The sequence below is a fragment of the Schistocerca nitens genome, chromosome 3 (genome assembly GCF_023898315.1).
Source record: "Schistocerca nitens isolate TAMUIC-IGC-003100 chromosome 3, iqSchNite1.1, whole genome shotgun sequence".
In the NCBI taxonomy this organism is placed as follows: Eukaryota; Metazoa; Arthropoda; class Insecta; order Orthoptera; family Acrididae; genus Schistocerca; species Schistocerca nitens.
Window position 1 is genome coordinate 729,602,676 of NC_064616.1, and position 14,622 is coordinate 729,617,297.

The 14,622-nt window shown below is 42.5% G+C and overlaps 1 protein-coding gene across 2 annotated transcripts in view; it reads left to right on the top strand.

Moving 5' to 3' along the window:
• The window catches only part of LOC126248705 (protein DENND6B), a 218,310-nt gene that overhangs the window by 65,408 nt on the left and 138,280 nt on the right, over positions 1–14,622 (top strand). Inside the window, exon 2 of one of the 2 annotated variants that reach the window (XR_007545526.1) lies at positions 4,970–5,694. The exons of the other annotated variant lie outside the window; for it this stretch is intronic. The gene's annotated coding sequence lies outside the window, so the exon portion shown is untranslated. Of the gene's footprint in view, positions 1–4,969; positions 5,695–14,622 lie in introns of those variants that run through there. 2 annotated transcript variants of the gene reach the window in all.

A 14,622-nucleotide genomic window follows, 5' to 3' on the forward strand; every position in this document is an offset into this window, starting at 1 on the left:
GGCGAACTGCGAAGAGAACTCGAGGAAACGCTGATTATATAGGCAGTACAGAGGGCGCCACTGTCGATCACGTGGCGTCGGCTATGAGATTGTCTCTGGTAATGCCAACATTCTCGATTGAAGTAATCGATCGTCACGCTTGCGGTGCAACGCTGACATCCAAATTTTATCCATTTTAAAACCTTCGTCTTTCCTGTTAAAATTATTACGATGTTTATCAATCTCGATAGCCTCTCTATACAAGCGTGCATAATAATGCGAGGTTTTTGATATGACGCTCGTCTCGCTGAATTTTATTTCATGATCACCTTCCTGGTAAACATGTTCCGCTACGGCCGATTTATCCGTGTGACCCAGGCGGCAATTCCTCTTATGTTCGACAAGACGGGTGTTCACACTTCTCTTTGTGGTACCGATGTAAACCTGTCCACAACTACAAGGAATTTTATATACCCCCGGTGTAGCCAAAGGGTGCCGTGCATCTTTTGCCGATCATTGTATGATCGTACATAGAACAATACTTCAGTATTCTGCTAGATACCCCCTCATATCCATGAGAGTTCTTGGTCTTTAGTGATTTAATTATTAACTCAATCTCCCTCTTGTCAGTATCATGGAGGAGCATTTCAGGTAACAGTCTCGGAACACTTTTTTCTAAGAGCGCTATATGATTCCCTGTTGGGACTAGGTTTCTATTTAGTTCACCTGCTATATTCAGAAAGTGATTATTAAATACTGTACATATATGCGACTTATCAGTAACACGGACATTCCCACTACGCACTGATTCTATATCCTCGACCTGTCTCTGCAGACCAGCCACTTCCTTTACGACTGACCATATGGTTTTAATTTTATCCTGAGACTTAGCTATTCTATCTGCATACCACATACTTTTTGCCTTCCTAATAACATTTTTAAGCACCTTACAATACTGTTTGTAATGGGCTGCTGCATTTAGATTTTGACTGTTTCTAACGTTTTGATATAATTGCCACTTTGTTCTACAAGATATTCGTATCCCTCTAGTCAGCCACCCAGGCTGCCTGTTTGTGCTAGTACCCTGTTTTGAACGTTCTAACGGAAAGCAACTTTCAAAGAGCACGAGAAAAGTCTTGAGAAAAGCATTATATTTATCGTCTACTGTATCAGCGCTATAAACATCTTGCCCCTCTTGTTCCTTGATAAGGTTTACAAAGGTCTCTACAGCAACTGGATCAGCTTTCCTAAACAGCTGATTCAAAACGCCGTCTGATAGCGCCATAGTAGTGGAAAGTGAGTGGTATATATCCCTTCACTCTCATTCTGGCTGTGCACTAAATGTGAGACTAGGAGCGGCGGACTAAGGCGGAGTGTTTATGCTATTGGCTGCACGAAGTGACTTTCCGTCTTAAGTTTACATCCGTCTTTGTATCCTTCAGCGGTTGGATTCTCACTGAGGCAGTTAACGTCTCTGATTTCGTTTGTGGTATGCACAGTAGATTTATTAGATTTTGATCTCTAACTCATTTTCCTCTATTCTCTACTAACCAGTTCCTGTCTCCTTAAAAACAATAACGGACCGTACTTGCAGCTTACTACAGATTGACTGCAGCGTAGCAGGCGGGTGCTACAATATCCTGACTCATCAAGTAAGGGATATACATCTACATGATTATTCTGCAGTTCACAGTTAAGTGCCTGGCAGAAAGAGTGTCTTTGAAACTGTTAGATGTGGTTCAGTGGTTAAGACTGTTGATTAGTATTAGAGAGAAACCAGCTTAAATTTATGTCCATTCTTTTCAATTACGTGATTTAATGGAGCGTCAGAAAGAGTAAGAGTGTTTACTAATACTACTACTACTACATTGGTCTTATTAAATTCATTTAGCCGGCTGCTGTGGCCGAGTGGTTCTAGGCGCTTCAGTCCGGAACCGCGCTGCTGCCACGGTCGCAGGTTCGAATCTTGCCTCGGGCTTGGATGTGTGTGATGTCCTTAGGTTAGTTAGGTTTAAGTAGTTCTACGTTCTAAGGGACTGATGATCTCAGAAGTTAAGTCCCATAGTGCTCAGAGCCATTTGAACCATTTGAACCAAATTCGTTTAATGTTTACGGGTTTTCTCATTGTGCAGTTTCCTGAATGCGTTGAAAATATGTGTGATCGTGGCTTGGTTTCCAAAAATAGATTGCTCGTTTGTTCAAATCTCTGGTATACAACGTACAAAAACATATCATTGAAGGCTGAAGTAGTGAGAGATTTTGCATTCTTGTTCCTAATTCAAGAATACTCTTCGACACACCAACGAAGGATTGATAGCTGGAGTTTTATTTCTGAGAGGTTTACGTTAAACCTTCAAACGGTATTGTATACCATCTCCTTGACATGTAGCCCAGCTTTCATGAGATAAAGGCACCGTTTATGTGTTACTGTATGCTGGTGAGATCCGTCACTTTATTTTTCTGTGGCCCTGCAAAGAAGTGGTGCGGCGTGAAAGCCATTCGTTCTCTCTTACAAACGTCAATGTAATCTCCAAAGTTCCGACGTACATTTAAAATGTATGTCTTGTCGTTGTGTAAAATATCTTGGGGGTAGCATATGTAGATGCCTCCCAGACGGAAACTGTGTGCCCAGGTAAGCAGTATGAACGCAGTTGTGTCGACAGATTTTGCGTCGAGCGAAAGCACAGTTGATATACTGTGGTAACTATACATCATTCCGGGTGTTGTCTCTATCTGACACTGTGTATTTACTGCCATCACCGTTTGCTAAAACGGGAGAGAAAATTCCATATTGTTTTTTAGATTACTTCACGTTCCACAAGAGAATACGGTTTTCTACCACACTTTTCTCTCTCTTCAGTCTGCAATAATTACCCATTGGGTGATAAGCCACAGATCGTAGCACGATAAATATAAGGTACTGTGCGCTGTTGAATTTATTTCTTAGGCCGTGATTTGTCCTTCGAATGGCTACTGTAGAGCTGTAATCAAGCTACCTTATCAGCTAACCACACACTTCAGAGACAGATGCTACACTCCTCTTTTCACAAGTGCTGAAAAAACATGCAACTGCCTTCGTCGTCGTTATAACGTATAATTCCTACTAACGAATTTTGAGCCTAATGTTAGAAATGCATATAGTTAGGAGTCAACCTGACATTCAGATATAAAGAATTGCAGGAACCATAAACAAGTCAAATCAGGTTGGTTGGACAAGATAAAAATCATGACTTCTTCTTACTAGCACAGTGCTTCTAAAATTGCACCAAATTTATTAAGTAATATCAATAATGATAGTCAAACGGACATTGGGTGTGCCTGCCGATAATAAGTGTTTTCCCAGAGGGAAATCTCCAACTGACTACATTCCGAGCGGTTCTAGGCGCCACAGTCTGGAACCGCGCGACTGCTACGGTCGCATGTTCGAATCCTGCCTCGGGCATGGATGTGTGTGATGTCCTTAGGATAGTTAGGTTTCAGTAGTTCTAAGTTCGAGGGGACTGATGACCTCAGCAGTTAAGTCCCATAGTGCTCAGAGCCTTTTGAACCATTTGACTACATTCAGAGCTAGCTTATAGGGGTTGAAAATTTATGCTGGAAAGTAACAAATTTTCCTCAACAATAGATACGGATATACATCCCACATACATATCATTTATTTGTCTTACGATCACTGAGTAGAGAGAGAGATTCCTTTTTAACGAGTGCATGCGTATAAAACTGTCATAAGACTGTACATGTTAGTTTCGGAATCGCGAGTTTGTTAAATGCTTCTCGACGGGGGTTCATGAACTAACATCATGCTCCAGTTGCCAGCAAGACGGCATATTCAATATAAAAATTAAAATACGAAACATACATAGCGTAAAAACAGGTAAAATCGCAAACGTACTTGTGCTCCAGGAGCGCAAGAACACACATAAAAACTATTTGAATATTTAGGTTTTCATACTTTGAAGGCTGGCGGGAACAAATTATCGTGTTAAAATGAACAAAATATGTTCGGACGCCTACAGACATTATAGACAGACTAATTATTATTTTTGTAGCACTGGCGTGTAGAGAAGATTGGGAATTCCAGGTGCTGGAGACTTAGTATATTATGACAAGCACCAAGAGTGAAAAGTATGTCGAGATCATTAACCAATATACGGACTACTCATTCAGTTCCGCAAGAATAAGTAGAAATACCGTCTGGGGGTTTAATTGCACGAACTGTTCTAGCATTTAGAATGAGATTTCACTCTCCAGCGGAGTGTGTGCTCATATGAAACTTCCTGCAAGATTAAAACTGTGTGCCGGACCGAGACTCGAACTCGGGGCCTTTGCCTTTCGCGGACAAGTACTCCACCAGCTGAGCTACCCAAGCACTACTCACGACCCGTCCTGACATATTTAATTCCGCCAGTACCTCGTCTCCTGTCTTACAAACTTCACAGAAGCTCTTCTCTTGGAGTCTCGGTCCGGCACACAGTTTTAATCTGCCAGGAAGTTTCATGTCCTAGCATTAGCTGCAACTGATTGCCAACACGAAATTTGGACTGGCTCTCCCAAATAAGTGTCAAGTGCCCTGAGTACTACAAATAGTGTTGCTAATTATCGCTATGTAAGAGATTTGAAACACAGTGAACTTCAGCACACATAGCGTTATGTCTTAGCATTCATAACAGTGTTGAATTACACACATACTGCAGAGGGCAGCACAGCATGCTCTTTACTAGAAAATACCAACATATGGCGTGTTTCTTTTCGTCCCCCAACAAATAGTGGTCCAGTTCTTATGCGCGTGGTGTACTCGGGTTCAATCATGGGGCTGTTGAGCTATTTACGTTCTGTATAGTATTAAGGATACGGACCTGCTTCCCTACTATGACAATACCTTCTGCTACAGAATGAAAAACTGATTATGTATAAAGCCAGTAACGGAAGCGACGCGTAAAAAATTAATGGGAAAATTACAACGACATGACATATATTCTCTCTGTTGCAGGTAGTCTGACTGGCAACTGTGTTAAGTTTGCGCATCGAAGTGCCGAAGAGTTACATGAGTCTTTAGCAAGGAGGCCCCCAAGAAGTCCGTCCATGTTGCCAATCGGAACTTCGGCATGCGACGAGCACCGGTGCACAAAGTTCTTCACAAATGTCAGCGCATCTACGCGTATAAAATACTAAAGTGTCAGTTAAATGGTAGTCCACATTTGATATCATACGTCGTAGACATCATTAACCGCTATCAAGGAGGTGCCTACATACTGTCATTGTTAAGTTGTAAGGATGAACCGACTTCCCATGCTTCTAGTGGAGTTAGACAACAGTCGCAGAATTTCGGGAGTCAGAATGTGGCCAATGCATTTTTTCAGTAAGACGGTGGACACACTTCGTTGGATCATCCGATGGAACGCAACTGCATGTCCACCACGATCAGCGTGTGTTTTTTATTTTTCTGTTTGCCTTTGGTACTTTACCAAGAATGTAGTCGAAAAGATAAAAAAACGATATATCAGCGGTATACGAGGAAGCATTTCTGATGTATTCTGTATGGTAATTACCGATTCAACGTGGTGTACATGTACGGAAATTGATTACCGCTAGAACACCATCCGATCGCGGAACAGTAATGTGTGCTGAGATATTGGCTACATAGTGTATAGCTCTGATGTGTGCTACAATTTTCAGAATAAAGTTTCACTGGCCAGGGTCATGTTTTCAGTGTACAACTCAGCCATAAGTATAGTCATTATTTATGCACCACCTGTACAATTAGGAACTTACACTACTGGCCATTAAAATTGCTACACCACGAAGATGTGCTACAGACGCGAAATTTAACCTACAGGAAGAAGATGCTGTGATATGCAAATGATTAGCCTTTCAGAGCATTCACACAAGGTTGGCGCCGGTGGCGACGCCTACAACCTGCTGACATGAGGAAAGTTTCCAACCGATTTCTCATACACAAACAGCAGTTGATCGGCGTTGCCTGGTGAAACGTTGTTGTGATGCCTCGTGTAAGGAGGAGAAATGCGTACCATCACGTTTCCGACTTTGATAAAGGTCAGATTGTAGCCTATCGCGATTGCAGTTTATCGTATCGCGACATTGCTGTTCGCGTTAGTCGAAATCCAATGGCTGTTAGCAGAATATGGAATCGGTGGGTTCAGGAGGGTAATACGGAACGCCGTGCTGGATTCCAACGGCCTCGTATCATTAGCAGTCGAGATGAGAGGCATCTTATCCGCATGGCTGTAACGGATCGTGCAGCCACGTCTCGATCCCTGAGTCAACAGATGGGGACGTTTGCAAGACAACAAGCATCTGCACGAACAATTCGACGACATTTGCAGCAGCATGAACTATCAGCTCGGAGACCGTGGCTGTGGTTACCCTTGACGCTGCATCACAGACAGGAGCGCCTGCGATGGTGTAAACGACGAACATGGGTGCACGAATGGCAAAACGTCATTTTTTCGGATGAATCCAGGTTCTGTTTACAGCATCATGATGGTCGCATCCGTGTTTGGCGACATCGCCGTGAACGCACATTGGAAGCGTGTATTCGTCATTGGCATTCTGGCGTATCACCCGGCGTGATGGTATGGGGTGCCATTGGTTACAGGACTCGGTCACCTCGTGTTCGCATTGACGGCACTTTGAACAGTGGATGTTACATTTCAGATGTGTTACGACCCGTGGCTCTATCCTTCATTCGATTCCTGCGAAACCCTAAATTTCAACAGGATGATGCAAGACCGCATGTTGCAGGTCCTGTACAGGCCTTTCTGGATACAGAAAATGTTCGACTGCTGCCCTGGCCAGCACATTCTCCAGATCTCTCACCAATTGAAAACGTCTGGTCAATGGTGGCCGAGCAACTGGATCGTCACAATACGCCAGTCACTACTCTTGATGAACTGTGGTATCGTGTTGAAGCTGCATGGGCAGCTGTACCTGTACACGCCATCCAAGCTCTGTTTAACTCAATGCCCAGGCGTATCAAGGCCGTTATTACGGCCTGAGGTGGTTGTTCTGGGTACTGATTTCTCAGGATCTGCGTACCCAAATTGCGTGAAAATGTAATCACATGTCAATTCTAGTATAATATATTTGTCCAATGAATACCCATTTATCATCTGCATTTCTTCTTGGTGTAGCAATTTTAATAGCCATTAGTGTAAAATAAGAAAAGGGATCATATGCCATTTTGATGATGCAAGACTGGCTGGAGATAAACTTCCATTTGATGAGCTGTGTAACGGACAGTACGTTGTAAATTCACATACTGACAAACCACTACACTCAGAAGATAATTTTATTTTCCAAGATACTGATCCAAAGCGCATGGTACCGAAAACGTATGTATGTATGTATGTTGCACTAAGCACAAAGACAACTGAAGACACTATCACAATCCACCGATTTAAAAACGATTGTTCTTTATGATGATTTATGGGAACACTGCATGGGAAGCCATTACTTTCTTGCTCTTAAGAAATAATTATTATTGAATTTTAATTTACACGTTCATGTAAGCACAATGACTCGATCCTAACCGACAAAACATCTTTTGCATACAGCAGTTTCTGTGTGTGTCTGACTTCATCTTCACTTTAACGTAATAGTTTCTTTAAAAGCATGAAATGTGCGTCCAGATGCTTTCTGTGTTCACGGCATACGCAATACCTGAAAAAGTAATACGCAGCTGCAGCTTACATGAAAGTCTAACTGATGTGCTAGCGGCAGAAAACCGAGCGTTATTGTGTGACTGTTGACTTGTGTCTGCTCTCCTATGTGTGGATGAAATGAAAGATAAGTTGCAGGCATTCATCGATAAACACCTGGGGAAACGCAACGCAAGAAATAAATAAACTGTCATCGTGTTGAATGAAAAGCAGTCGAAATTAACAGAGCAGAAAATTAACATGTCTGTTTATAAAAGAATCTTGGATTTTTCCGCGGGATTGTCGTTAGAGTTAGCGCAGACACAACACACTTTTTTATTGAATATTTTGTTCCGCGGATGACGGACCCATATCTCTAGCAACGCTGTACCACTCGGTTTACGGGTTCGAACAGTGTTTCAATAAAGTGGCAATTATCTCTGCAGAAAGGGACACTCCCATGCCATTAACAGCTAACAAGAACACACGGTGGAGTATTTTGGTTTTAATTTATCGGCTTCCGGCTCGCTAAACCCAACAAACATTGCGTCAGTGTTGCCAGGCAGCCATTTCTAAATGTACTGCATGAATAACCATATTGGCTGATGTGTTACTACCTCTTACCTAGCTTATAAAACGGCTTGTGCTGCTACCGTACAATTGCGTTTTTTGTACTGCTAAATTAAGAAAAGCTTTTAATGACTTTTTCCCATTCTTACTGCCACTTAATCCCGCGTAAGGTTAGACTCAATTCCTGCTTTGAACATACGGAATACATGATTCATTATTTTATTTCATACGCCATAGCTGTATGTAGGATGGACAGCGAAACGCCACATTTTAATCCCCACCCCCTTTTCCATGGCCGAGGCAGGACTCGAACCCGCTACCCTTGTCTTACGGTGGATCGGCGTTGCCCCGTAACTATGCTGCAGAAAAAAAAGGATCATCCTCAAGGACTGTGCTCAGTAGCACCAGGGTATAGTATGTGCATACTGAGTTGCTGGGGTGTTGTTAGTGATTCATTTGTCACGGACACCGGCGAGCAGATGGCAGACAGGAGGGCATTATGTGCACACTCTGTTTTGACTCTGCAGGCAGTGTCTGTGGTGAGTTTACAGGTGAGCAGTGTTTGCAACATTCATTCTAGGGTACAACTATGCCCCAACGACGTGTTCGTACTCCTGTTGGGAGGACGACGGTTCAATCCCGCACCCGGCCATCCTGATTTAGGTTTTCCGTGATTTCCCTAAATCACTCCAGGCAAATGCCGGGATGGTTCCTCTGAAAGGGCACGGCCGACTTCCTTCCCCGTCCTTCCCTAATCCGATGAGACCGATGACCACGCTGTCTGGTCTCCTTCCCCAAACAACCAACCAACGTACTCCTGTTGGACAGCTCCAACCACTTGAACGGGGTCGCATTGTGGGCCTGCGGGAAGGTGGATGGACGTTCGACAGTTTGCTGCAGATGTTGGGCACAGTGTTTCGGTTGTTCATTGCTTTCAGCAGTGGTCCATGGGACATTCCCACAACTGTTGACCAGGTTCTGGAGGTTCGCGTAGCACAGATGCTGGTCAAGATCGATGCATTGTGGGAATAGCGGCGGCCACCGAATATCATCCGCGGATGAAATCCGGGCACGTGTTGTACCTGCTGTTTCACCAGGAACCATTGGAAACTGTCTACTTGCAGCAGGATTAACAGCACGTGTGCCTCTCGTCAGGAGACCACTGACACAACAATATCGCCAGGCATGGCTACTCTGATGCAGTGAAAGAGTTGGCTGGAGAGTGGAATGGTGCTCTGTTGCCTTCAGTGATAAGAATTGTTTGTCTGTATGCGAGTGATGGATGTACCCATGTACGGCGCAGACACGTTGAGCTGCCCATTCCAGAGTGCATTCGCCCCGACACACAGGTCCCATACCACGTTTCATAGTGCGTGGGGCCATCAGTTACAACTTGTGGTCACATGTTGTGTTTCTGCAGGTACAGTAATCAGTGCCCACTTCTTTGCACAGGATGTTATACCTATTCTACTGCCATTTCTTCGACAGGAATGTAATGTGCTTTTTCAGGAGGACAATGCACTTCCAAATACGTTTGCCGTGACTCAACGTGCTTTTCGTGGTGTACAACTAAGACAAGATACGAGAAATAAGGGCTCATGTGGAGGTGTATAGATGTCGCTTTTCCCTAGCTGTATTTGCGAGTGAAACAGAAAAGGAAATGACTAGTAGTGGTAACACAGCACTGAAAGTGATGCAACGAGAACGAGGACAATCAAACGACTTTCACAGTCCTCAAATGCATTTTTCTAGAATGGCCTTTGGCTGTGCGTATGAGGTATGACTTTTGAGGTTTCTACTCATAGAGGCTCTAATTTGTATACCACAGAGGTCGGTAACGACCCTGCCTAAAATCATAGTAACTATTAGCGCATCTTATACCATCAGGCATAAACACATATTCTCGGTAGGCTTCTCTAAATTGTGTTAATAACTGCTCCAAATTAGGTTTGTAATACCACAACTCCTCTAATACAATAACAGCTGCTGATGCATTTATTTTGTTTCCATAAAAAGTTCTTGAAAGTTTGTCAATTCGAGCGTCGGAATCAACTAATAAGTGTGAGGGAGGTTATCATTTTTCGCGGAATCAGAATCACTGTGGCCGGCTTTCCTGATATAGTCTTCAGAGAGGTTAAGCCCACATTGTTTGAAAATGCCTGGCACTTTCTGTGCCAAGTCTAAATGTATAAGTATCTAATTTACCAGACGATTAGCCGTACGATGGCTTATGGAGTATGCATGTCTATGTAGACTTAGAAAAACTTCAACAGCGCAGTAGAGGTACCACATGGAACACTATTAATCCTAGAATACTATACCAATTTCGAATCCTTCGATATCTATACCTTTCTGGATTCTACTGCCACATCTAGATTTGGCCAGGTAAATTACCAACAGCGACGCAACGGTAGAATTATAAACCCTCGCCCTGCTGCGATAACGGCGCGTTACTCCCGGCCACAACGATAGAGGGGTTATTGAAGGAGAATGTGTTCGTCAAATCGACTACGAGTAATACTCTAAGGTTAATATGGCTCACCGATTAGATTTTCGTCTGGCGTATCGTCCTGTCGAACTGACTAATGCCCTATAGGCGTACATATTGCACAAAATGAGCAAGGTACATAATTTTCTGCAGTTTTGTGACTAAGTTCCTTAGATTAGAATAGAAGCTCACTTTTCTGTGCGATCTAGAAATCCTTATCCATGTATTCAAAAGAAGTACGCGGAACGTATCAAGATGCCACTTGAAATCTCGGGGTGAGGGGCAGGCAGTGGGACTGGTAGTTATGTTGCAAGAATTGAGCGTCGTACAGCATGGTGAAAAAGCCTTTTGTAACACATGTACATGGACATGAAATAATCAGGTATTGCGATAACGTTTTCACCCGTGGGACTGCCAGAAATGGAATTAGTTTTTGATAGGCAAGTTACTGTGGTGCGTAAAGCAATAACAGTCGTGCGCACCTGCTATACTGCTTTCGTCACGAACAACGTACGCTTTTGTCACGTCACATGTACAAGAGAAGCCCACGATGGATCCATATTTTCTAAGCCGTGCAGTTAGGTAACAGCTGCACATCTGCGGCTTCATTAAGCCTCTTCCATCTTCGACGGTGTGCTGCCGTTATGAAACTGACGTGTTCCATGTTCCGGTCACAGTTAAAGCTATCTTTAGAAGCATGGTCATATGAATACACGCGCGGAAAAACGGGCTAACCATCAAATGTAAGAGGTAAGTGTTGCTATCTGTTGCTACGTACGGGAGCTATCAAAATTGACCATGGTTTCACCCCTGAGTGATATTTAGGGGTGAGACCAATGTCAATTTTGATAGTTCCAGTACGCAGCAACATATGACTACACTTATTTCTAACCTCTTACACTTGACGGTTAGCCCGTTTTTCCGCGCATGTCTTCATATGAAGAATGTCATTTCTCTCTCAGCTGCTCTTGCCGCAGTCGCGGTGTAAATATCTGGCGTCATCTGGTAATGTATTGTATTGTATGGAAGTCGAGACCCGAAGGAGAGGCTTCGTCCGCGCCATAGCCCTCAGTGGTTCATAACCCCACAACAGTCCACTCACCCCACCGCCGCCCCACACCGAATCCAGGGTTATTGTGCGGTTCGGCCACCAGTGGCCACCCCTGGAACGTCTCACACCAGACGAGTGTAACCGCAATGTTTGCGTGGTAGAGTAATTATGGTGTACGCGTACGTGGAGAGAGTGTTTGCGCAGCAATCGCTGACATAGTGTAACTGAGGCGGAATAAGGGGAACCAGCCCACATTCGCCGAGGCAGATGGAAAACCGCCTTAAAAATCATCCACAGACTGGCCGGCACACCGGACCTCGACACTAATCTGCCGGGCGGATTCGTGCCGGGGCCGACACGTCTTCCCGCCGGGAAAAAAGTGCGTTAGACCGCACGGCTAGTCGGGTGGGCGTCGTCTGGCAACTTAGATACTTAAGGTTTATAATTTATATAAAAAACAGCTACCAGCCACATGTATGGTTTAAAAAGGTTTATTATCTTCAGACCATGACCGGTTTCGGATTTTTCTTTACAAATCCATCTTCAGATGGCAGATTACAAACATTCTTAGTTGGACCTAGTTTTGTTTGTGTTATTCGTTTGCTGCACTGGGAAAGAAAAGAAATATTTTTGTTGTCATATCGGTAATGGTATTTTTACGAAAGATTTACTTCTTTTACAAGATCTAATCGCTCATGAGATGGTTTTTATAAACATTAGTAAACTTGCAGGTTAGTGTACTTACGAGCTGTGTAGTTCTGCCTGACGAAATATTCGTGCGTTTATGTTTTCGAACGCAAGCTTAGTACACTTTTCAATGTGCACTATGTGAGTGCTATTCCAGTCAATGGACGTCACTTTCAACCTCATCATCTTAAGGGGATACGGAATCACCTATCCCCGCAATGTTAATATATGCCTACTATAGGGAACATTTTCTCACAAACTACTGGAGACAGAGAGGTAAAAATTTTACTGTATGTGCATTCATATGTTACAACAATACTGAAACAACAGTTTATTGTCAAAGTATTTTCTTACAGAGATATTGTACATTTATTTTTAAGTAAATTTTTTCCATCGCTTTTTACTAGACTATCACCCCTAAGTCTTTTGTAAATCAAGTAATTAAAAAATCGTTGTTTCAGTATGTAATAGGGACCTATGTCACTACGTCATAAAAATTTCAGACTTCTAGGTTGACCAGTACCTGAGATAATGTTCCTAGATGAAGTAAAAAGTAAACTTACGGGAAACGGAGAAAGAAGATTAAAACATTCCTGATCCGTAGCTAATACCCCCTTCACAGTCTTCATAATCATCTTCAAGTCTTCTTTTGGCACCCCTCTGCACCTGTCTTGCTTTTTTCACTAATGTCTTGATTATATTATCAGCATGCCTTAGTCTGTGCTGATCTAAAAAGAACATAGCACGTACCGTACGGGAACCAACACACATACCCAACTTTTGAAGGACCTGGCATTTAGTTATATTTCCAAGATTGAAGGTTGCCACAGCATCATACACACCAAAATGTAGTGTATTAATTCCGACAAACACTGTTTTTGGGAGACGATGCCATATCACACTATTCAAGCACTCGTTGGGGTTCTGCGTTTTTCCGCAAGACATTTCATCAGAAGACTTCTGTCAGCCAGATCTCTGAAAATGGGCTTTATTTCTGCCATGATGGCTGATGGTAGACTGTGGTGGTGAATGTATTTCTCTCCTGTTGTTAGTCCCCTATTGTATTTACACCAGCTGTTTTCACCTTTGGGGCACAAACCATGTTGTGGATGCTCATCCGTGGATGCGGTGTGGAAATATAAAGCCCATATAGCTCTCCTCATTTCTTCAAGATTGCCTGTATTTTGCCTGATTGCAAGGCCATAGCAGTTCTGAATGTGGTCTATTATGGAATCAGTCAATCTTCCTCTGCCATCCAAGGTTTTCCCATCATCTAGTTTTTTCCCTTTCATAACTGATTTTAACCTTCTCAGCCTGGCACCCATTCTCTTCTGCACATGTCCTATACATTCAAGTTTGCTTATATTTACACTGTTCCATATGGTTTGCTTTCCAAAACTTCTTTGAATGCTTTAGAGTCACCATCTCCCAGATATTTGACATAGCGAACATTATACCACTGTGAAGAGCGCAATACCCGATCTCACAAATATATAAAAATAAAATAGTTATAATTGTAGTAGAGCTATGTATGATACGTCATTTTAAAGAGGAAACATGGCAGAATATAATACGCCAATAAAAAAAAATTCGATTTTTTAACCCAAAATCCGATTCCGTTTCCCCTTAATTACACACGCAGCAAACACGAATAACGTTTACAAAACGTGGCCCAGCTTCACATTACAAACGAAAACAATATTTGCAAAGAGCTTACAGTCATAACGATGTTAACTTACAGATGCTGTATAGTCGATATGGGTACAGTAAAATATCTCTTTGCTATTGTATGAAATTAATCTAAAACGGAATAAATAAAATTACATACAAATAAGATTACAAACATTATATGTAGTACGGAATTATTGTGTGTTACTAATTAGTTGTTACAGTAGTAGGAGATAAATTCTAATATATGACATAATATGCAATGCACATGTTTTCATTATGCAATTTTTCAATGACATATAAGCAGTTTTTGGGGCCTGTATACTGAATGTTTTTGATGGAATATTAGGCTTAAGTTATATTAAAAAAGTGAAAGCTTCTTCAAAGTTATTTAGGAAGGGGGTGTTAACTGACTATGTCTAGTCATTCAAAATGAGATCAGGGAACCTGTTTTTATGTGTATGAATCTCAATCTCCTCTAGGAGATTCAATATGCAACCTTTGTCTTTGAGGTGTAATAT